Genomic DNA, 24,314 nt, shown 5'->3' with positions numbered 1-24,314 from the left:
AAGAAGGACTCACAGAATGGTGAGAAAATGCTAGGCCTGATCTTCAGAGAGTGAAAAAAAATACTGAAAGCAGAGACATCCAAGTTTGGGAATAGTTTCAGGGGAAAATTTGGGTCAAGATGATGAAGGGAACCTTTCCTAATATTACAAGGAATCCAAGATTTTCTATTTACACCATTGATTGAACCAAAGAAGGTGAATGGGAGCCGAACATTAGCAATCACTGTATGTACCACTTTTGCTTTCCTGATGAGACAGCCCTCTCCGATGTTTCCCCATTAGTGGAAGCCTTTTCCAGGAGGTGGTCTGCACACAGCATTTCTAGGCAGGAGGTTAAAAGCTCTAACATAAGTTGCATACTTAATGTGATTTTCTGCTTCATTCTCCTTTAAAGATAAACTGGGGAGCTAAAGTGTCAATGTCTGTAGCTTCATTCTCTGTTGTAATTGGATGATGTTGTTTGCATTTGAAATGGGTGCCAAGTGAAGTGAAACTAAAAACTTCTTAACTGGTGCTTTGCTTCTTCATGGGAGTAGGGACAATGGAAACTGATGAGTTATTTGGACCTTCCTAGGAAAAACGCTGGACATTGTCAAGCTCTCCTTGTTTATTTATATCAAAACAAGCATCCCATTCCTCAGAGTTTCAAAAATGATCCTGCATGTTATTGACAAATAATAATTTAATGGACAGCCTGATTAGATGGGCACAATGAATTAGCTATTGGCCTGTCAGCCATGTAAGCATTATGTTCTGTATCTGTTTACTCAGCACTAGGTGAAATGCAGAAGTCTATTGAAAATCAGATTTCCATGCTGCTTTGTCAAAGCAAATTTAATCACAGCCACAACATGTGGTATCTATCATTTCCACTTCAGAAGGCATCAACGGGGGCAGATCAGCAACAAGGAGCCGGCCTGCCATGGCTGTCCTCCACTCACATGAAAATTAAATTTAACTATAGATCCTTGATAAATGAGGCAGCCAAAGCCATCAAACATGATGACTAAGTGCTCAGGATTAAAGTAATCCCCAGAGGCGCCCAAACTAGAGAAAAGTACAGTCTCATTTGATCTGGTCTTGAATCTTTGCACACACTCATACCTCAGCTGTGAGCAGATAAATATGGGCTTTAGCACACTGCCCCAGGGGTCTGGCGATCATTTCTCTAGAAATCTTTACTCCATTTTTTGCTGTTCCAGAAGTTTCTGTTAGAGCCCCTCTAGTCACTTACTTAATCTATCTTTTCCTTACATACCTTTTGCCTTTTTCATTATTCTTTCCCCCGACAGGCACTGATTATCCAGCCCTTAAGATAACTGTTGGACTCTCAATTGTTTTTGAAATGCTCCTGCCCTAGCTTCAAACACTATTCTTCTCCAGGCTCTCAGCTCTGGGAAATGAGACTATAGATGTGCCTTTGTGGAATTCCAAGAGACTGAGCTGATTGAGGACAGGAACCATATTTTATTAATGTTTTTTGTAATCCCCAAACCTTGAATAGCATATGGCACAGTCAGTACTCAGTGAATATATATAGAATAAATGAGTGAATAAATGAATTTTGTGAAACTCAGATGAATGTTCTGATGTAGGATTAAGAGCCATGTATTTCTGAATGTAATTCAGTTGTATACACTGCTTATATTATTAAATATCTCAGGGATAATTGTTAATTCCTACCTCTCTGAAATTCAGTTTCAATTAACTGACTAGCTAATCAAACTGACTGTATTATGCCTCAGTTTTCTCATGTTTTAAATGGCTCATTTGAACATATCTACCCCTTGTGGTTGTTATGAGTTTTAAATATAATAATTTATTAAAATTGTTTAGCACAGGACCTGCCACATTAGTAAAGAATCAAGTCCTGGCCTTGTGGAAGAAACAAGATATATATAAAATTTGCTCTTTATGCACAGGGTGTTTGGTAATTGCTTGAAGGAAAAAGAAAAGCCATATATGCAAGAACAATGTATCAGGGAAATACAGAGAAGAATATAAATTCACATAATTTCAATGTAGGATCTGATTAGATATGTATGGAGACACCTGACTTAGAGTGAACAGCTCTAGGCCTTAGGGGTGATTCATTGTAGCAGCGGGTCCTAAATGAAATGAGAAATGGAGGTATGCTTAGGAGTGTGAGGGGCACATGGGCCCAGGAATGGGATGTTAATGACTCTGGTCTAACTTGATTAGAAGTTTGTTTGATTGGGAGGTTAGTAGAAAAACTGTATTACATAGGTATGGATGGAGCTTAACATTGGAGAGTGTTGAAAGCTAGGTAGAGTTTGAATTTGTGGCTTGATATGGCATGCTTGGAGATCCACGTTAGGTTCTTTACAAGGGAGTCAAATAAGAAAGTGAATTTCTTAAGAGTAATTTGGTAGTAAGAGGCTGGGATGCGAGAAACTAGCAAAGTGGGTTTTTGCAGAAATCAGGTGTGAGATGAGAGAATATGAGTAAGAGGTGAATATGATTCATTTCTCAGAGAAAGAAAGAACACGTTTGTGTTTGGTTGACTCTCCTATTTCCATTGCCTAACCATGAGCAACACACTGTTGTTATGGAGCTAACTATCTTTCATAACACCATGAAAGGGGGAGTGCCAGGTGATTTCACCTTGCTCCAAACTGATTGATTTGATGAAATAATTTTAAGTGTTAGTAATTGAGAATATCTCTATATCCTGAGGGCACTTAGCATGTGGAGGTATATTTATAACTCCTTCCTCTTCTCCTCATCAAATGCCAATTTAAAAACTTAAAGTCAATAATCAAGCACATTTTAACCCCCTGACAAAATTATGATGCATGTTTAAGTACACATTCGTGCTTAAATTTTCAACATGCAGAATTCAAAAAGAGTTTTATTAAGAAACATACTGTAGTCTTACTTCTTAGTAGATTTATGTAGAAATTTTTCAAAGTTTTTATGAAATCGTTAAAGCATTTTTCTGGTATCTCTTGAAAATACATAAAAACTTTGGCAGAATCCTTGTCTTTGGTCTAATCACACATTTCCAAAGTCAGGTTACAAACATGTTATTTTGCTATTTACTAATTATATTTATTTGATACACCAATCACTTAATAGCCTCTGGTTGCATTTACAAATAGTATTGAAAACGCTCCTGCTATTTCACGTATAATTTATTATAGATAACATAAAAACAAGATGCTGTCTCTCCACATGCATAACACACAGGGCTATGTAGAGAAAACTTTGTACTGATCCTGAATTATCAAATATAAAGGGTGTTTTTTAGCTGGGAGCATTAGTTCTTCCTAGACGGTTAGAGAGACTGGCTCTCTCCATCTGTGGTTGGGGTAGGTGAGAGGCAAAAACAAAAAAGATGGCTGGATGTAGCCTTTGATTGGCCAGGCAGGGTGGAAAACTGGGGCCTGCAAGGAAGAGATTGATGCTTGCCACCCTCTACTTCTTTTCAGGAAATTATGAAGCAGTCAGGCTAAATGTGGTCCTGGAAGAAGCGCAAAGAGGTCTAGGGTAGCATTACCTACCTACAAATGATACTATTCAAAAAAGGCTGTATCCCATGTGGAAACTTCCAGAGTGAGAGGTTTCAGAGGGGTGCCAATGCTGGCTTTTTTATTTGTTGGCAGAGTCAGGGAGATCTTCCACCTTTCTCTTCCTAGTGGTCTTGTCTTTTCCTTAAAACAAAACAAAACTTAATTAACTTCTTTCTTTAAACATTTACCAGGCAATTTTTCTGTATAAGATGTGAAAGTCTTCGAGAAGCTCTTAACTCTGGTAGTTTCACTAAAGTGTCCCTCTCTTGCCTCTGAGACCTGAGGAAGACTCTAACATGAATCACACCATGGGGTATGATGGGAAAATGGTTCCTATTCTCTGTGACAATGACTGTAGCAGTTTGATATGGTTTATGAATTTCAAAAATAGATATTGGATTATATTTGTAAACTGGTCTATACCTGGTTGTGATTAAATTATGATTAGTGCTTTGATTGGGCCACATCAGTAACATGTTGAGGGGACAGGGACTCAGGATAAAACTTACATGGCAGGGCGGAAGAGTTAGTTGGAGTTTTGATGCTGGAGTTTTGAGCTAGTGCCTGGCAAGTAAGCACATGAGGAGCGGAGCAGCTGAGCCTGGAGAGAATAAGGCCCTGAGAAGAAAAGAACCCAAGAAGCCTGAACTCTTGGCAGATGTCAGCAGCCATCTTTCCCCAATACGTGGCAAGAGACTTTGATGAGGGAAGTAACTTATGCTTTATGACCTGGTAACTGCAAGCTTCTACCCCAAATAAATACCCTTTATAAAAGCCAATGGATTTCTGATATTTTGCATCAGCACCCCATTGGCTGACTAATACACTGACTTCTATTTTCAGTTTATGCTCAGCATTGATTTCTCTCTGCTGCTCCTCCGTTACAACCATTCATTCTCTATTGCTTATATGCATTTGTTTCTTTCCTTAGATTTTGATTGTAAACTTATTTGAAGCCAGGGGATCTGTTTCATACACCTTTGTATTATCTACTTACCTTATGATTTGTAGGGTGCTATAAACATAGTTAAATATTAAATATAATGTGACAGAAAAAAATTACCTTAGCCTGGATCAGTTAATTTCATTAATGTATGTCAAAAAGCAAGGACACTAATAAATAAACCAATGCTAGAACTGATAAATTTTTTATGGTTGGTTGGATGTCAAAAGTCCATTTTATAAACAAGAGTTGGAGAGAGTCTGCCTCTGTTTGCAGAGGCATAATGGTGAGATACAGGTCCAGAGAGGCAGGACCTACTGAAGGCGGGGGAGCTTTCATACGGGTGAGAGGGGAACCAGAAAGAGAAGGGGGAAGGAGGATAAAGAAGCTCTTCCCTTCGCCTTCACGTTTTTGGTTCAGGTCTGGGATGCTTACACTGTATACTTCAAAGTAAGATGAACCATATAAACTCATTTCTCTTTTCCATTTCCCCCTTACTTTAGTTCAAACAGCATTTTAAAGTCATGTTATTTTATGTAGACAGGGATATTCTGCTGATCCACATTGAACCTTCCGTATAAGGTCATTTTCCAGTTGCATCATCAGTTGGTAGTTGATAGTGGTCCCTCGGTGCCAGGGAGGCTCATCCCCGGGTGTCATGTCCCACGCTGGGGGGAAGGCATTGCATTTACATGCTGAGTTTGGCTTCGAGACTGGCCACATTTGAGTAACATGAAGGCTGACAGGAGGAAATTCCCAGGCACAATGTTGCTCTAGGCCTTGTTCTTATTTTAGGCTTATCAGCTCACAAGCATAGTCATTAGCATCAGGGGCTCACCGTTGAACCCTCACTCCCTCCCGGTCCCCGCCGCTGTACCTGGGAGACTGTCGCTGCTCCCCTAGGGACCACGACAGAGCACCACTGGCCAGGAACCCAGCACCCCCCCTGCTGTGGTTTTTAATTGTTGCCACTATGAGTATATCCAAACATTACCATGCACCCTGGACATATGTTCTGTACAGCTCCCTGTCAGCCATATATCACCTGTCATTGGTATCCCATACCAGTATCCCTCCATTGCCATTGTTGAAACACTCTGTGATCCAGAACTCCCCGAAATTTGAAGCCCAATATAATGTCATGGTCCCTTACTAGGGAATGGCATATAGCGAGGGATTTAAAGGTTAGATAAAGAACTTGGATAAAGTTAGATAAAGAACTTAGATAAAGAATGTTGACTTGAAAAAATTCTACATCCTATCTTTTTTTTTTTTTTTCCCCCCCCTAATTATTCAGCTTCTCTTCACAGGAGTCCTAGACCACAGCAATGCATATATATAATATACAGCACTCCCATACATCCCCCACAAAAACCTTTTTCCTTCCAGAGCAATACACTTACACCCTATTCACATCATATTTACTTAACGTGATGTACAGAGTCTGAGACATTAGGTTTCTAACAAGGTGACATCTGTGCTTACATTATGGTGCATACTTTAGGATACACAGTTCTTTACATTCTTAGTTATCCTATGTTTTACATTATGGTTTACACATGAGTTTATATGGCTACGAGTTTCTAAAAAAGAGTCTGGAGGCTGGCAGAAGGATTGCCCTCATGCACAACTGAGCAGAGTCAGAGAGACAGATAAAGCAGATACAACCCCCAGATATCGGTTCCTTCGAGGGCTAAAGAGACCCATGGGAGTTATGGTCATGGCCGATGGGGTTAACTACCAGGTCAGATGGCCCCTTTTTGGAACTGGTGTTTATGTGTGATGAATCTGGACTCAGATGGGATCTTCCTTCATAAGACTTTCATGCTAATGTGCTGGAGGTGCAGTTAACGTTGGGGTTTAAGATATATTTAGGGGATTTGAATCTCTGGACTGACAATGTGATAGCCAGGTCCTGAGCCTCAACAGACTCCAGCACCTACAATCTGATTTATTGGACTTACCACACTCAGCTAAGATGGAGTTGAAGAAGGACAACCACCACACCATGGAGCCTAGAGTGATTACAACTGAAAGTGGGAGGATTGCATCCAGCATCCATGTGGAATCTGAGCCTCCTCTTGACATAGAGGTGCAATGGACACAACCAATCCAATGTCCACATAGAAGAGGTGGCATTGGATTGGGAAAAGTGGACATGGTGGCTGATGGGTATGGGGAAAGGCAGGAAGAGATGAGAGGTGGAGGCTTTGGGACATGGAGCTGCCCTGGATGGTGCTTCAGAGGCAATCACCGGACATTGTAAATCCTCACAGGGCCCACTGGATGGAATGGAGGAGAGTATGGGCCATGATGTGGACCATTGACTATGAGGTGCAGAGGTGCCCAAAGATGTACTTACCAAATCCAATGGATGTGTCATGATGATGGGAACGAGTGTTGCTGGGGGGGGGGGGGGGGGGGAGAGGTGGGGTGGGGGGGTGGGGTTGAATGGGACCTCACATATATATTTTTAATGTAATATTATTACAAAGTCAATAAAAAAAATAAATTAAAAAAAAAAAAAAAAAAAGTAAGATGAACCAAACGCTAATCATAGCTTGAGGTGCCTTGTCCTACAAGCTATCAAAACATTTTAAAGGAACTTCACTATGCACTCCAAATAAGTATTGTGATTTATGTAGAAAGAGATGTAGTTTTATTATTCTAGCAGAATATGTGAATAATTTATGAAGTAATTCTAATCATACTTTGAGCTAAAAAAAAAAAAAACAACACAAAAAACTGATGGTCATGCCTCTCCTGCCTTATATATTAATACTAGAGATCTTTTGCCTTATGTATTAATAATTGGAGAAAGGAAAATAGTTCTGTTTAAAAATATTACGAGATACCCTAATGAAATATTTGAGTGCACAGAAATTTATTATAGCAATATTTAGATCGTATAGAAAATTTGAGATTTAAATTAGGAAAACTCTTATTGCTATTTTTTTTTTTACGACTGCCATTTCTTAGATTTAGTGTTTCTTGATGATGATAAATTACCAAGTTCTACAGAGGTTTTACAATTCCTATTGGTCTGTACCTTGTATTTGGACAGGGCCATGTTCTGTATCTATCTATCTATCTATCTATCTATCTATCTATCTATCTATCTATCTATCTATCTATCTATCTATCTGTCTATCTATTTTTTTTGCACAATATCAGTATTTTTCCTGTTCCAGTGCTTCTGTAAGCTGTGATTCCATACAGGCCTAAGATGGCTTATTCCTGCAAGGATTTCTCAGCATAGTGTTTCTGTCCAGAAAAGTATGCCAAACCATCCAGAAAGAAGAGTGGTTGACACAGAGTAGATGCTTTATACTTTAGGGTAGACCAGTTAGGAATTAGAAGATTGGAAAATTATGAATTTAACAGCTATCTTCCCTATTAATCAATGTACTGTTCTAGCATTCATTTCACTATTTTTCTCTATAACTGTAATCTGAGCTAAAATTTGTATCTATCACATGACTACTCTAGCTACAAAATTCAACCTAACCAAGGAATTTGCACAAGTCAATTTGGGCACTCATTTAAAATCTGTTTATTTTCTGATGGTTCTTCATTGATTTTGCAGTGTTTTAAAGTATACCTGGAGTTGAAAAGGGTAACTATCTAATTGATAATTCGTTGCTTTCTAACAGGTGTTGAGTTCCCTCAACATAACTACTACCAGTTCTGAAAGACTGGGTGGTTCCCTTTTGCAACTTGACACATCCACTTCTGTGTGTTCCCTGGGTAATAACTATTCTGATTTTGCATATCCACTCCTTGCAAGCCCTCTCCCTTGTGGCCTGCACAATAAATTTACTTGTTATCTTCTTGTGACTGATAGAAGAATCTACTTGTTTCCTTCACTTTAAGGGATCCTCTGATGTATAACAAGAGCAGAATGTCAAGCTAGGCCACTGATAGGCCCTGCAAGGGAGCAGTGGCTGCCGGCTAAAATCCTCTCTCTCTAGAAAACTCCTTCGCAGTGACATAACATTGAAAACTAACTTTGTGATGGGCCAGGTAAAGTTCTGGAAATTTCTGACAGGTGAAGTCTTGCTGTGTGGTGATCATGACTCTAAACCTTAATACATGCCCACCTCCTTGGCAAATTTAACCCGATTGCATTTCTTCCCAGAGATTGTCCAACATATGTTCTGAATTCATTTCTTTTAAGACACTTTCCAAACCAAATACTACCTTTGAATGCGCATTCTCAGGTCTTTACTGCACTTGGATAAAGAACTTAATCAACATTTCCCAAATATTTAATATGTGCTCTGGGTTAATAGTTTTTTTCTGTTTTTAGCTTGCCTCTTCACTTCTGTTTGATTTCAATTTATCTGCTAAATTATAAGCACCTCAAGGGCAGGAAACATTTAGGAATGATTTTCAATCCCCCTATCTACTCAAATTCCATTATCTCCAATTCCTTGTCAGCCAAAAGGACCTTGATCAGTGCTGTGTTAATTTGGTAATGGATTCCTGGCTGAGGATAATCCCTTAAATTAACATTTAAAGTGCTGCCATTAATTACTAACTAATGTGCTCTTGTAACTTAATGGCAGTTCCTTCACTTCACTCAGTAAACCATTTTCATCCTAAAATAAATCTCAAGAAGGGATCACTTCTCTTTGCTTAGCTTTGGGACATCTAAATTAGCCCTAGGCATTGCTATTTATTTCTGGTTCTGAGGACCTTGTGGAATTAGATTTGACATGGAGCCCTCCACGGGGAGCTGTCAGCTGGCAAGCACAAGGATGGATGATGTGCTTAAAGAATGTAGAATAAGAGTGACCTCAGGAACAGATTAGTCTAGATCTATGCCAGACACATATTCCTGAGAGCTACGATAGACAGAACCAGAAGACCTTAGAACTGAGAGATCTTAGAGACCAATTATTCCAAGTCCCCATATTATCCATGCAAAGATGGAGGCTCAGAAATAAGAAGGGACTTTCCTGAGTCACAGGGAAAATTAATGGAAAAACTGGCCTTAGTACCCAGGCCTCCTGGTTCCTGAGAATGTACACTGATTTGGGTGTTTAAGGGTTTCAGTTCTTCCTCCTGATTTTAGAGCTTCACACGTAAGGAGGCCTGAGAGTTAACTAGCAAAATTGAAATGACTGTAATAAATTAACAATGTATAGTGCCTGGGAGCTATGATTACAGGTGCTGTAAAAATGCAAAATGTAATGAAAATGATAACTTCACTGAGCAGCCTCTGAAAATGGGATGATATAATGTCTGCCAAGGGCCAGATGGGAGGAACCTTCTCAAATCATCTGATGCTGTGCGACCTCATGAAACCTACCTAAAAAGTTTGCCCATTATGCCATGACTTGAAACTATGATGGCCAAAATAGTCACCCAGGGGCCAAAGCATAAAGTATCCTTATCAATGCTAAATTATTCAGGAGAATGATTTCCTTAGTAGACTAGAACTCATTGTGCCATTTGCTTTAGAGCCAGTTCCTTAGTTTAGCAATTGGCTTTCTTATGTCTATTGAAATATAATTTGGAAGTAAAGTTTGACAATAGCGTACGTTGTCTGAAGGTTTTTTGTTTTTGTTTTACTTAGTATTATTAGACCAAACGTTTTTACCAACTGTGGATTAGTTATACCTTTCTACAACTCCGAAAACTTTTTGATTCAAAGATCCCCAGGGGGAAACGTCTCTGGAATAAATACTTAACAAATTACATACAAACAGTTACAAAAGAAAGAGATGGTCCCTGACACATTAAAAACAAGACATGACAAACTTACTTCCTTATATTTGTGGATAGAATTACTAGACACACAAATAAAAGGAAAAACATAAATGGTACATACACTATATCTTTTTTTTTTTAAGATTTATTTCTCTCCCCTCCCCCCCACCCTGGTTGTCTGTTCTCTGTGTCTATTTGCTGCATCTTCTTTGTCCGCTTCTGTTGTTGTCAGTGGCACAGGAATCTATGTTTCTCTTTGTTGCGTCATCTTGTTGCATCAGCTCTCTGTGTGTGCGGCACCATTCCCAGGCAGGCTGCACTTTCTTTCGTGCTGGGTGGCTCTCCTTACGGGGCATACTCCTTGTGCGTGGGGCTCCTCTACGCGGGGGACACCCCTGCGTGGCAGGACACTCCTTGCGCGCATCAGCACTGTGCATGGGCCAGCTCCACATGGGTCAAGGAGGCCTGGGGTTTGAACCACGGACCTCCCATGTGGTAGGTGGATGCCCTATCCATTGGGCCAAGTCCACCGCCCAACACTATATCTTTATTTCATTAAGGCATCCAGAAATGTTTATCTTGGGATGCTCATGGCCAGTAAGGAGAAATTGTTCAGCATGGCAATAGAGTTAGATGGACACATTTGGTTGAATACCTATGTACAAACAGGGTTACAATCATGTCATTATTAAAGGTAATATCTAGTCCCATTTGGTATTTTTATCAATGATTATGAAAATACATAATCAAACAAGGTTAACAGCTCTCTCCCTTTCAAGAGTCAATCTCTTCTGGTGTGCTTAGGAAATGGGGGCTTGGTCTCATATTCCTAATGCAATCAGAGCATGTGCTTCATTGCTAGTCTCTTTCTTGAAACTTCCTTGGCCACAGTCCCCAATATTCATGCCCTCTTCCCATGAGTTTCAGCAGAGTGGTAAATGTGGAACTGATTGTATTTACTTTCACCACTTGATCCCTATATTTCTTACACAACTGCCACTCAAGGTTATCCAGTTGTGTACTATAGGGAAAAGGAATATTAAGTGTTAACTTTCAATGGGGGTTTTCTCTTAGGGCCCCATAGCTGGTCCTTGCTCTGCCACTTTCAAGTCCTGCCCTTTTCAACATGTGCTTGCTGCCACGCATGGCAACTGAGAGCCTTAGTTGCTGGGATACATGAAAAAGAAAATATGAATGAAGTCCCTGTCCAAATAGAGATCTTAATTCTAATAGTAGGAGAGAGGCAATTAAATGTAAACAAATAAGATGCTTTCAGTTAGTAGTGAGTACTATAAAAATATAAAACAGTAAATACCTCTTTGCTCTTTGCATGTCAATAGTTAGGCTCTTCAGATCCCTGTAGCAAATGCCATTCTCACTCTTCCCACTTGCAGGAAGGAATCTCTCTTTCAATCTCTTCTCCAGGTCGTCTGAGGCACAGCATGCCCCAAGCAGTGAATTTCTCAATACAATATTCCATGTAGAACAATCACTTAGGAGACTTTTGCTACCCTCCTTTCTCAGGTCTGGTTCAGTCAAAGCCCACTCTTGAGTGTGTAGAACAATAGGTCTACTCACCACACTAGCCATACAGTGAGTGATTACTGAATCAAAATAGGCACACAACCCCACGGTCAAACACATAGTCAGAATACCTGTTGAGTACAAGTAGCAGAGTCTTCATAGCTTCCTCTGCCTGTAGCAGGGAGATCACTTTATAACTTCATGAACCTTATTGGTTTGTGGATGCTTGCACTTTTCACTAAAATCTGTAGGAATATAAAATATAGAACTATTGCCAAGACCCATCTACTCTATATGGGCCATCTCTTAGCTATACAAACACTGAGCAGGAACTTTATAATTAATGTTTTCCCCTTTAATATTTTCCCCTTTAATCCCCTTTAAAGAAATTGGCCAAAACAATTTCTTTGCCAGGGTATCTTATAACCTTTGTACTAAGGGAAGTAGTTTCAGAGCCTATTTTTCTTCTCCCCAAATAACATTCTAGGAAGTGTGAGTTGTGCTTCAAGTAAACAGAAAAAGCATGCTTATCCATTTTGTGCAAGACACAACTGATTAAGGATGCCAGATAAAATTTAAAGTATGTCTTCAGGTGGCAGACTTGGCCCAGTGGTTAGGGCATCCCTCGAATACATAGGAGGTCCGCGGTTCAACCCCTGGGCCTCCTTGACCCGTGTGGAGCTGGCCCAAGTGCAGTACTGATGTGTGCAAGGAGTGCTGTGCCATGCAGGGGTGTCCCCCACATTGGGGAGCCCCACGTGCAAGGAGTGCGCCCCATAAGGAGAGCTGCCCAGCACGAAAGAAAGTGCAGCCTGCCCAGGAATGGTGCCACACACACGGAGAGCTGACACAAGATGATGCAACAAAAAGAAACACAGATTCCCATGCCGCTGACAACAACAGAAGAGGACAAAGAAGACGCAGCAAAATAGACACAGAGAACAGACAACAGGGGTGGGGTGGGGGGGACAGGGAAGGGGAGAGAAATGAATAAAATAAATCTTAAAAAAAAAAAAAGTATGTCTTCATACCAGTTTTTAATAAAAATGTTGAACAGGCCTGGGCCAAGGACAGATGACAGAATCAATTTTTTTTCTTAATAGAATGGAAAGATGTGTTTCAACCACTGATATGAAATGCAACAGAGATACATATAAAGTACTAAATTCTAAACCTTATCTGTACTAGTTCAGGGTTAGGGAGACCAGACATGATTTGACAACAGTTAATGTGAAAAAAGACCCTGAGGGCTTCTGTAGACCAGGAACTCACCTTAGTCCACAGCATGGCAAAGCAACAAAAGGGAAAATTCAACCCTAGACTCATGGACATGCACGTCTAATGCCCAGAACAAGGGAGGATATATTCCCACTGACATCCGTACCAGGAAGCTCATATCTGGAGCACTGTGCCAATCTAGGGACCAACTCACTGACAGGGACAATTACAAACCAGGGAGCATTCAGTGAAGGTTGAACCCAAAGGAAGGGCCTTTGAAACTGTATAAAAATGACGAGCTGTTTCTAGAACTGAGTAATTTAACACAGAAAGATACAGCTTGTAAAGTAGATACACTAGGTTTCTTTCATTATTTACAGAGCTAGCATGTGGAAGGAGTAGATAGACACTGTGTTGGACAAGAGAGCTGAAGGTTGCCATACGGGGACTTCTTAACTGAAACAGTCTAACAGCGAAATGAGCTACCTAATAAAGGGGTGAACTCTTTGTCACTGAAAGTGATCAAGCAGGGGTTTGGATAGGTCTGTAAAATGTAAATCACTATTATCTTTATTCTTTATTAGTTGTTATTTTTATGTTATTCAAGACAGCCCTTTGTTAGCCCTACTTCTTGAAACAAACTAAGTGAAAATATCACAGATGAATATTTTCCAGCGTTGAGTCCCTCATCTTTCTACCCTCTTGTTCTTGCATGATGTTTGCATCAAATTCCACCCTACCATCTCTGCTGGTGAATGTCTGATGCAATCTGGTAAGTGTTCCCTGGTGGTCTGGAAGGCTCAGCTATCTACCTGTGAGTGACTCGGGTACTAGAGAAACCCTGGTTCATTACACTATTTTTAAATGAACCTTGTACTAGAAGAAATGTTTGAAAATTATAACAATGAAGAGATTTCTTTCAAAACTGGTATTCTAGAGAGAATCAAACAGGCCTTTGATAACCCAAAAATGAAAAATGCCCTCCTTGCCTGGTGAATATGTAATAGAAATGTTTGAGAACATCTCTGTATAATGCTGTCTAGGCTTGCTGGCATTATTTTTGTAGCCTGTGTCAGCTATGAGAAAATTGTGGTGGTTTCTGTGTAGAACTAAAATTAGTTTTTCTTTTGAATCAATTTTTCCTCAAATTTCTGCTCTTTATTTGGATCGTGAGTTTGATAACTCAGTTCATTGTGCCTGATGTTCTCCCATGTAAGAATGGCACAATTATTTCAATTTATCTCATCAAACCATTGTGAACAGTCTTTTCAGCTGAATATAGTCAAGAGAAATTAAATGTCCTTCTACAAATGACACTGGCATATTTACTATTCTGCACTCCCTTTATAGCAAAAACTACTAATTTGAAAAGCTTGGGAAATATTTTAGAGCTTATCTCAGATCACAGAAACCCACATCAGTGATCATGAGCCTGGAAAGAGTGGTTTAACTCAATACCCTCTATTTCTGATGGAGATCAGACTGCTTTATCTTAAGCATGGTAAATATAGTTTGAATTGTGCTGAACTTTTTTTTTTTTTATTTCTCTCATAAACTTCACAGGGGAGGATCAAATCTCCATAAGGAGATAATATCTCTTATTCATCTTTCAGGTGATTTTTTGAAAAGCTAACTAGTTCTTATTGATGTTATAAAGACATACGAGTTCACAAGTTTTCATCTCAATTTATGAGAAAATGAAAAAAACAAACAAACAGAGGTTGCAAGTAAGGGAATCTAATACCTACTTCAAGAACCACCTGATAATAGTCAGTGAGTATTAAGTCAGTAAATAGTAAGCACAGGTAGAATAGCATTAGCCGGAATGCAGGAAGTAGAGAAAGCAGCCCACAAATATTTGCTGAACTCTACAGTCTGTGAAGACAAGGCATGACTGGCTTGTTTTCCACGGCATCTCCAGGGCCTATTGCAGTGCCTGGAAAGAGAAAAGTGGTCAAGAAATATTTGTTGAATTTGCTATAAATCATAAATTCCAGGGTGAATTAAAATTGGAACAAAAATACAGTGTAGTCTCTGAGTTGACTTTTCAAGTTATTTAATCACAGTGGTAAATTAAATTCCATATTATAGTTTTGCTTAAAAATCTTAAAATACTTCTCGTGTAGCAATCTCAATCTGGGATACATCTAAACGTCACCTGGGACCATATAAAAAGCTCAGTGTCTTGGGCTGCACCCCAAATCAATTAAATCAGACTCTCTGGGATTGGAATCCAGGTATCAGTATTTTGGGGGCCCTCTCCAGGCAATTCTAACATGCAGCCAAATTCAAGAACTGTCATAGTAGTAGTATATATGTGTGTGTATGTGAGTGTACCTGTGAGAGAAAAAATTTAAGCTTCATATTGTGAGTTTAGCTTGCTACCATTTTACCATTTTCCCTCCTGTGACAAGGGCAAAGATTGGAGGTGGGAAGGGAAGAACTTGTACTAGACCTCAGAAAATTCATAAATGTGTATGGAGAAGGAGTTCGTGCTATAAATCATTTCACCATTAATTATGCTATGGCCTGTTTTTATGTTCACTCTTCTTTATACATGAGATGAAATAGCTTTACAATGTGTCTAACATAGTTTTAAAATGCCACATAAATTTACTCCTGTTTTTATGGGGTTGAAAAATTTTAACACAAAAATAATTTGCCTAGCTTGAAGAATTTGCATAAAACCATCATAGGGGTGTGTTAAAAATTACTCCTCTTCCCTTTAATGTTAGTGCGCAGGACAGGATGGAGGATAGATTTCATTCTTATGGTGCCCCAGGTGAATCTCACATTTGCATATTAAAGATTCAATTTAAAATAAACTCCCAAGTCACAATGGGCATTTACGGTAGAATACATATTTCAACATCAGCCTGGGACCATGTAAGAAAATTTCCTAGAGGGATAACAATGTCCACAGTTGTTCCAATTATGCCCCCCTTCGGCATTTCTTTACAAATAGTAACAGGAGGAGGATGTATTTAGTAATCCACCTCTGATGCCAGACAGGAAATGGTAAATTGCAGGAGCATCTGATTTTACTTCTTAAAGTCTTGTGGTATCGTTGATTCATGGCTGTAAATGAGCTATGGATGTAAGATAGGTGAAAGCTTGCGGTTACTACCAAAAGTTATGGGGACAGAATGAAAACAAGGAGATACTGGAAAGAGACCCTGGAGGGAGCAGCTTCATGGAGCAGAGCATAATGTGTGAAGGTTAAGGTAAGCTCAAGCATGGGTCAGCAGCTATTGGCATTAGGAGGTCAGCTTGATGCCAGAATTAGCACATAGTATATTTGTCAGCAATTCTAACATTTCTTTGCTCTTTTTTTTTTGGCATATCTAACCCTTCAGTCTAGTGTTTATTCCTCAGGAGACAATGGAAACCAAACTCTATCATCAACAAATATCTTTCATTAGATTTAAATTAGAGCTATTATATTGATTTAATATGTATTACTTTTTAAGTAGTGCTTTTAAAACTTAAAAATCATGAGAGAAGAGTTTTCCTTAGTGATTAATTACCTTTGTCAAAAAAATGTGGCTCAAGCGATTGGGCTTCAGTCTACCAAATGGGAAGCCCGGGCTTGATTCCTTGGACTTCCTGGTGAAGGCAAACTGGGCCCATGCTGTGGAGAGCTGAGATGGTGCAGCAAGAAGACCCAACAAAGGAATGTACAGAGGAGACACTGTAAGAGATGCAGCAGATCAGGGAGCTTAGATGGCTCAAAAGATTGAGTGCCTCTCCCCCTTGTCGGAGGTCCCAGGATTGGTTCCCAATGCCTCCGAAAGAGAAGTCAAGCAGACACAGAAGAATACACAATGAATGGATGCATCAGTGGCAGTGGTGGGGGGAGGGAGAAAAAAATAAAAAAATGAAAGGCATGAAGAGAGAGATGGGGAAATTTCAACTTAGGTATATCTGCAGAGTATTTCAGTTAATTCTGCTCTGTGTGCAGTTTCACTGCTTTATGTGTGCCTTGATTGTTTTGCTCTCATCTTCATTTTTAGTGTAGGTTTTTTGGGGTTTGGCTAGTGTATCTATGAGTAATGTGTTTACATGCTACACTGGGGAAGATTCCAGTTTTAGGTCTTAGTGTTGCTTGGTCTGTAGTTTGTTCTTGGCTTAACAGACTTATAGTACCACAGGGTTTTTTAAGGCCCGAGAATCCTTTTTTTTTATCCTAGAGATTTGCTTGAAAGATGAAGCTGTCACAGAGGCAACCAAGGAAGTCATGACAATTCTCTTTCACTGTGCAGCTTTATTTAGGTGAAATGCAGAAAAGAGCAAAAATTGCAGAATTGTAATGTTTAGAGAAGGATAACTGCAGTTTTCTTACATTTTGGTTGATGATTTTGTTTTACTTGAAAACACTTGCCAGATAAAATCTCATGACTTCAATTTTAACTTTCTCATCTTCTTCCCTGCAATTGCACTACTGAACTCTACTACTGTAAACTGGCCTATCCATTGTCATTCCCACATGTCTTAAGCTTTCTCAAACTTTTCATCCTTTAAGCTATTCTCCTTTCATTATTACTTTCCCTGAAAAGACTGAAGACAGTTATCATTGTTCTCCTAGATACACAGCCCTTCAACCTAACTATCTCCAAACCCTCAGTCATGCTTTGTAAAGCTTGGTTTGAGATACGCTAACATCCTGGTTGCCCTCCTCTGAATCTCATCTCTTTGTCTCCTATTCCAGTGTAGGAGGACTGATTTTGATCTCCCAGTTCTCTAAGGGTGGCCAAACACCTTGTCTTTTCCTTTTTTATAGTCCTGAAGCATGCAGTAGAAATTAATCGTGGGTGTGCATACAAAATAAAGAACCTCTAGAACATCCAGGATCTATCATTTATTTGTTGGTTAGATCCATATATTAATTTGTGTTTTTCTATTCACAATTTAAATAGTTTAACAGCCTGGGGAGAAATGGTGGTGTAAGGTTTAGAGGTTTTGATGCTGGCTCTATCAGAGAATAGAAGATTAGAATATTAAATCCTCATTATGTCAAGGGAAAGCTGTGGCTCTGATTTGATTCCAGACTTATATAGAAATCGCTAAATTGTTTTTCTGGAGGTAATAAAAAGTACTAATATTTGAAAGTAAAATTGTTAATTAAACTTTATAAATTATATAGTAAAAGGTCCTCTTTCTGTGTAAGAAAGCAACTTTAACTCAATAATAATTTTTCACTTAGATTACTTTCAGAAGTATTGTTTTGCCTAGCTAACAGTTTTTGAGAAAGGCTTAGAAAAATACTGATTGTGTCTAATGCACTCTTCAAATTTCCTCACCACTCTCTCCTTTAAAAAGTATACTTCAGCTGTACCAAAGCATTTGTGGGCTTTTGAGCATGTCATGTTCTCTCATGCTTCCACAGCTTGGCACATGTTGTTTTGCTGGTCTAGAATGCTCTATGTTGGAAACTGAATCATGCCCCTGACAAAAGACATGTCTTAATCCATGTTCCTGTGAGGATGAACCCTTTCGTAAATAAAAACCTTTGAAGTTATTATTAGTAAGGTATGACCAAACTAAGAGTGGGTGGGCCTTATTCCAATATGGCTGAAGTTCTTATCAGCAAAGGAAATTGGACAAGGAGCTAGAAGCTAGAAATCAAAAGAAGCCAGAGAACGAGGCAAATCTTCTGTGATGGAGGCTGAGAAGCAAGCCTAAGAACCCCAAGGATTGCTGGGAAGGTGCCACCAGGTGCCGCAGGCTCCGGGAGAGAGCATGTCCTGTTGAGAACTTGATTTTTGACTTGTAACTTCCAAAACATGAAACAATAAGTGCCTTTTGTGTAAGCCAACCCGTCGTGTGGTATTTGTCATAGCAGCCCTGACAAACTAAGATACTCTTTCATGCCTGTCTAGCTGAAAACATGTACTTAGCCATAATGCTTCAGTCCAAAGTCGTCTATTCCATGAGGCCTTCTCTGACTTCCTTTGGCAGATTTAGGCATTCCTTTTAGTCACAAAAAGAATGCCTTTATCTCACTTGGCAATTGTATATAGCTATGAAAGCAATTCATAAATACTAATTATTGCTATTTTCCTGATTGAGGGATTCAGTGGTGAACAACACAGATGTAATTCTACCCTCATGGAGCTTCAAGCCTAATATGGACCTAAGTCATGTTGCTTTTGTAAATTCCAGTACTTATTAAATTCACAAATCCATAAATGCATACTCGCTCACTAAACTCTTAATGATAGGGACAGTGTTTTATGTTTTTTTTTTCCATCCCCAGAGGCATAGTAAATAACACACACCAGACATTCAATAATTATGTGTTGAGTTAATGAATGAATGATTAATTTAAGTAATTTCATTGTTGACTTTCAATTTTATATGAGCGAGTAACTTTTCAGAAAAACCTCATTTAAATGTTCATGCTAATTTCATTTCATAAACACTGTTTTGAAGCTGGTAATTTTAAGAGTAATGAAAATTCAAAAGTCAGGTCATCTCCCAGGAGAATGAGTGGGAATCATTTGACACTTTTACTAACACAAGAATATTTAGACAATTCTAATCATAGTTTCAGTAACTATAAAATTATTAATATCAACTGTCAGTTTGATTTAGACTTCAAAGGTAGAATTTAACCTTTAACTCTGTCCAAATCTGTCATGTAAACAACCTAAATTAACTATCCTTTGAGATCAAAAAGTAATATCTTACAAAGATTTACTCAGAGTATGTTAATTCTTTGAAGCTTCCTGGAAACCAAATCCAAATTCAAGACAATTAAATGTTAATAAATTTCTAGTGATCATAGATGCAAATATGATGAAGATTAACATTCTTTCTCATGATTTTGAGATAGGCTCTCAAAATGATAAAAGAAAATTTTACCTTTGAAAGTAACACCTAAAATTACAAAGCTTGGATGTCCTAATATATTAAGTGAACAAGTGAAGGGTTCCTTAAGCTTCGGAATAGATGCCAGTGAGCTCCTGTGAGGAGGTCACTATAATTCATTTCACAAATATGTATCAATAACCTGACATGGTCAGGCTTTCTACTGGGCACTGGGACTTTAGCCAACAATAACAAAAGCTAGCTCTTGTCCATGGAGCTAACTACTGAGGAAATAGGAAATACAAATATATAGGAAAATAAATGCAAACTAATTTTTAAAAAAGATGTGATATTTTGTAAATAATTGAGAATGTATTATATTTCAAATTTCTCATTTGGACATCTTTTTTAGGAAAAGCTTTAGCCAGAGCTTTGAGTTGAGCATTTGGCTGTAAATGTTTACTCAATTTGAAAATTTTGCCCAGAGCATCAGAGCCATGGCCCATCATTCACCTACTGCTCAGCTCACATCTCCACCTGCTCAATCACACTTTCTCATTTTAGGAAATAAAGCTAATGTAGGAAATAGCTAAGCTTCAGCTCTCTGCCAGCTCTGTACTGACCTTGTGTGTTCAGCTCTGTAATTTTAAGACTTCACAGATATAAAAAACACTTACTTTTTATCTTCAGTTTGGCTTTAATTTCTCTTCTCTGTGAGAACTGTAAACCTGCCAACTTTAAAGTTACTTGATCTATTTATTTCAAGCTATAGGAATGCAGAACAAGTCAGTTATTATTATTTTTTAAAGTTGGAGCAATCTTAGCTGATATCCTCAGGAAAAAGTTTATCGTGTGCATTAAAAATGAAATTTGTTTTATTTCAAGGGTTTTGCAGCAATTCAAAGTGTATGTATTTATTGCTTGCATGCATGCTATCCACCATCACAGAAGTATAAAGGCTAACAATGATATTTTAAATGTCTTTCCTCTTAAAAGTGTTTCACCTTTCTGAAGCTCGTTTAAATTTCTCTGACCACAGCCTTAAAGGATCATCTGAGGGGATGTCACATTGTCTTGGAACCTGATTTATAAGCTCAACACAAGAGCAGCTATAGGCAGCAGCAGCTGATCCCAACTGCTCTGAAGGTAGCATGGTATTTGTGCTGGGTATTTCTGGGTTCTCTAACAGCTGGCCTTTTGCCAACTTGTCACATCTGTGGTAGAATCAGGCAGAGCCTGGTTAACTAGAGCAGCAAGGAACCATAGGTTAAGGGTCCAGGGTCCTGGGCCAGACCATCCCACTGGATGCTCTGGGCACAGTGGACTTACATCCAGCTGCCTGCACCTGAAGGACATCTAAGGGCTGCCAAAGCTTGGCATCAGCTCCAGCAAGAGGCAGCACAAGGGAGAATGGCACAGTAAGGAGTAACAGGGGCATCTGGACAGGTGGCTGGAGCTCAGCAGTCGTTTATAGGAGGCAGGCATTTTGTATCACAGGATACTTCAGCAGGTAGAGTTGTCTGGTTGATGTTCAAGTGTAAGAGTGTGTGCCAGAAGATATGTGAGGATGATATACAGAAACATAATTAGAATCCAAAGCTCGGGAAACTGGGGGACAGGGAAGATGAGTACGGCATTGCCATAGGATAAAGCAAAGAAACTGGAGGATTAAGTAGAGAGAAGAAATAAGCCCAGGTAAAATGGCTGAAATAAAGAGTCAGAGCAGAGACCCTTGGAACTGAGTAGTGCTGATTTGGTAGATGAGGTTGTGTTGTCCAGCACAGAGGAATGAAGTAGAGGCTAGGAATGTACCAGCCTGACACTAGGGATTGATGAGTTCTCCCAAGAGTGTGGGACCTTAGGGTCATTGAAGATACAGGGTCTCACCAACCTCAAAGTTTATTCAAAGGGCTCCATATAATTCCCCACATGCACAGTTGATTTTCCTTGTCTGTTTACTACATTCTGAAACCTCTATTTCCATTCATTTCCAGCACTCCTTCCTTCTTCTTCCTGTAAACTCAAATACTCACTGCTCGATATTTAAAATATGCTTACTGAGCATCTGGTATGTACGAGGGCCCAGTTCTGGATCCTATGAGGGCTACAGTGATACATAAGGTACTTTCCTCATCTCCAGGGCTGACACTGTGATGGTGAGATATGACAAGGGCACAAATAAGGACTAGTCAAGGCACTGTGTCATAGAGGTGGTATGCATGATCTATGGTGCCAGAGAAGTTTAGGTCCAGAGAGAGATTCCCTGGAGTATTTTTGGAAGGTTTCTCAGAGGACATGTTGTTTGAGCTGAACTGTGAAGAAAGGTAAACTTTCAGTAGGTATAGATGAAGGAGATAAGGCTGAGGAAAGGGCAAGTGTAGATATAGGAAGGCATTTTCTAAAGGGTTGCTATTTAGGAGAACAGGAAACAAGAGGTTTGAATGGAAAGGGAGACTGCCACAGACACATACATGTGCAGATTTGTTAAAAACTTAAGTGACTGATTTATAGCACCAACTAAGTTACAGTGTCAAAGCCTTCTTGAATTTTTTATGCATAAGGTTAATACAATCAAAGAGCTGCTTAGTTTCATCCAGGGTGAATTGAATGGGTACTCAAAGAAGAAGGCCATGTCAGAATGTTCTCTCATGAACTATAACAAATGTACAATACTAATACATAGTGTTACTAATAGTGGGTGTATGGAAAAAATATACCAAGTGTACACTGTAGACCATAGCTCGTGGTAATAGTCCAATCATGTTCTCTCATAATCTGTAACAAATGTTCCACAACAATGTAAGGTTTTGGTGGAGGGGTGGTGTGTGGGAATTCTGCACCTTATGCATGATTTTTTTGCATGCTCACAACTTCTTTAATTAAAAAGAAAGAAAGAAAGAAAGAAAGAAAGAAAGAAAGAAAGAAAGAAAGAAAGAAAGAAAGAAAGAAAGAAAGAAAGAAAGAAAGAAAGAAAGAAAGAAAGAAAGAAAGAAAGAAAAAACAATAGAAAAGAAAGCACATGTGATTGTGATGCCATCACAAAGTGACCCTAACAAGGGAGAGAGGAATCCAAGGTGGCTGTGATTTTGAATCTGATTGACTCAGAGAGAATATTGTATAATAAATAGCATTAGTGAAATTAGAAGGAGTGGGTTGTGTGTGTGTTTATGTGCACGTACACGTTTATCAACTTGTCTAGGCTAGGTAATGAATGCAGAAGGCTGAAATACAAATAGAAAGTTGATTAGGCAGCTAGCTGGAAATAGATGTGAACATTCTCAGGTAATTAGAATGTGGTGCCACAGATCAGGGGATATGGAGATGGAAAAGAGGTCAGAACTTTAGATTTCACAGTCATTTAAGGGATGACAGAATAAGGGACAAAAGGAAGACTCAGAGAGAAGACTATTTGGAAGGTATGAAAACCAGAGAAGTGTGAGTACTACCGAAGCTAAGAGAGGTTTCATGGAAAGGATATTGTCACTTGTTCTCCATTAAAAAAAAATTATATATATATATGCATATATTCATATATGCATATGAATATACACACATATATACTTGAAACTAGGCATATATTTATATAAAAACATGTTTGGATAAACAAAGTACAATGTAATATAGATAGAATGGTAGAAGTCAACAAGGTATGAATGTCATATCCAATCAGATACATACATCCATGAGTGTCCATTTTCAGAATGTAAATAACTAAGGAATAGCTGACATAAGACAAAAACAGTGTTCACTGCACAAATAACTTTTTATTTGAGTTCTCTGATGTGGAATCTGAGGACTGTCCCCTTACCCGTGGATCTCAGGTCAAGCAAGGAACCCTGCTGGATAGCCCGTTGTCATCAGTGTCCAGCCTTGGGAGCTCACGCCTCTTGCGGCAGCAGCCCACGCCCTCCTTTGGGCAGGCACCCCCCTCCCCATCCTAATACCAAGCTCTCTTACATCCTCCCCACCATGAGCTAGGAAAAGGCACTGCGGGATTTAATTTAGCATGCTGGTTGAAAAGTTTTAAAATCTGCAGAGTAACATGGGATGCTGTGTGGATATTTACAAATGAAAAGTCTCAGACTAAATCTACTTATGCCCTTTTGAACACCAGTGGAAGTAGGGCCAGTGGTCAAAATGTTTACAACAAGAGAATAGCGGACTTAGTACCAAGTTTTCAGAAAACGTCTGCCTTAAGCTTCAAGTTGCACATATTTTTAGGGAAGACACTGAGATAAGAGAGAGATGTATAATTACAGTAAAATTACAGCTTCAATGCAGAGCTCACTAGGCCTTAACGATGTAAAATCTATAGCTTCATTATATTCAGTGTTATCAGAGCTTGTCTACAGTATGCTCTTGGTGTTAGCAAACATGGTTTATGTTAGGTATGAATTACTTGGGAACATATGTAAATACCACTTCTATATTTAGACTCTCATGTTAGGTTCTGCCTAGAGCTCTATGAACGATTTGTTATTAGAAAATTTATGATGTGTAATTTGTAGACATGTCAAATAATACACCAAAATGAATTAATAAAGTCACTTTAAACAGATGGTTCTATAAAA

The 24,314-nt window shown here is 39.0% G+C and overlaps 1 protein-coding gene and 1 pseudogene across 1 annotated transcript in view; one reads left to right on the top strand and one right to left on the bottom strand.

The window, feature by feature from the left end:
* Positions 1–21,181, bottom strand: part of LOC139436584 (small ribosomal subunit protein eS8 pseudogene) — a 39,851-nt pseudogene extending 18,670 nt beyond the window's left edge.
* The window catches only part of HS6ST3 (heparan sulfate 6-O-sulfotransferase 3), a 748,085-nt gene that overhangs the window by 466,528 nt on the left and 257,243 nt on the right, over positions 1–24,314 (top strand). The window lies entirely within an intron of this gene.

This window comes from Dasypus novemcinctus, chromosome 15, assembly GCF_030445035.2.
Source record: "Dasypus novemcinctus isolate mDasNov1 chromosome 15, mDasNov1.1.hap2, whole genome shotgun sequence".
Taxonomy (NCBI): domain Eukaryota; kingdom Metazoa; phylum Chordata; class Mammalia; order Cingulata; family Dasypodidae; genus Dasypus; species Dasypus novemcinctus.
The sequence above is the reverse complement of the archived record's forward strand: the minus strand, read 5'-3'. Positions and strand labels throughout refer to the sequence as shown.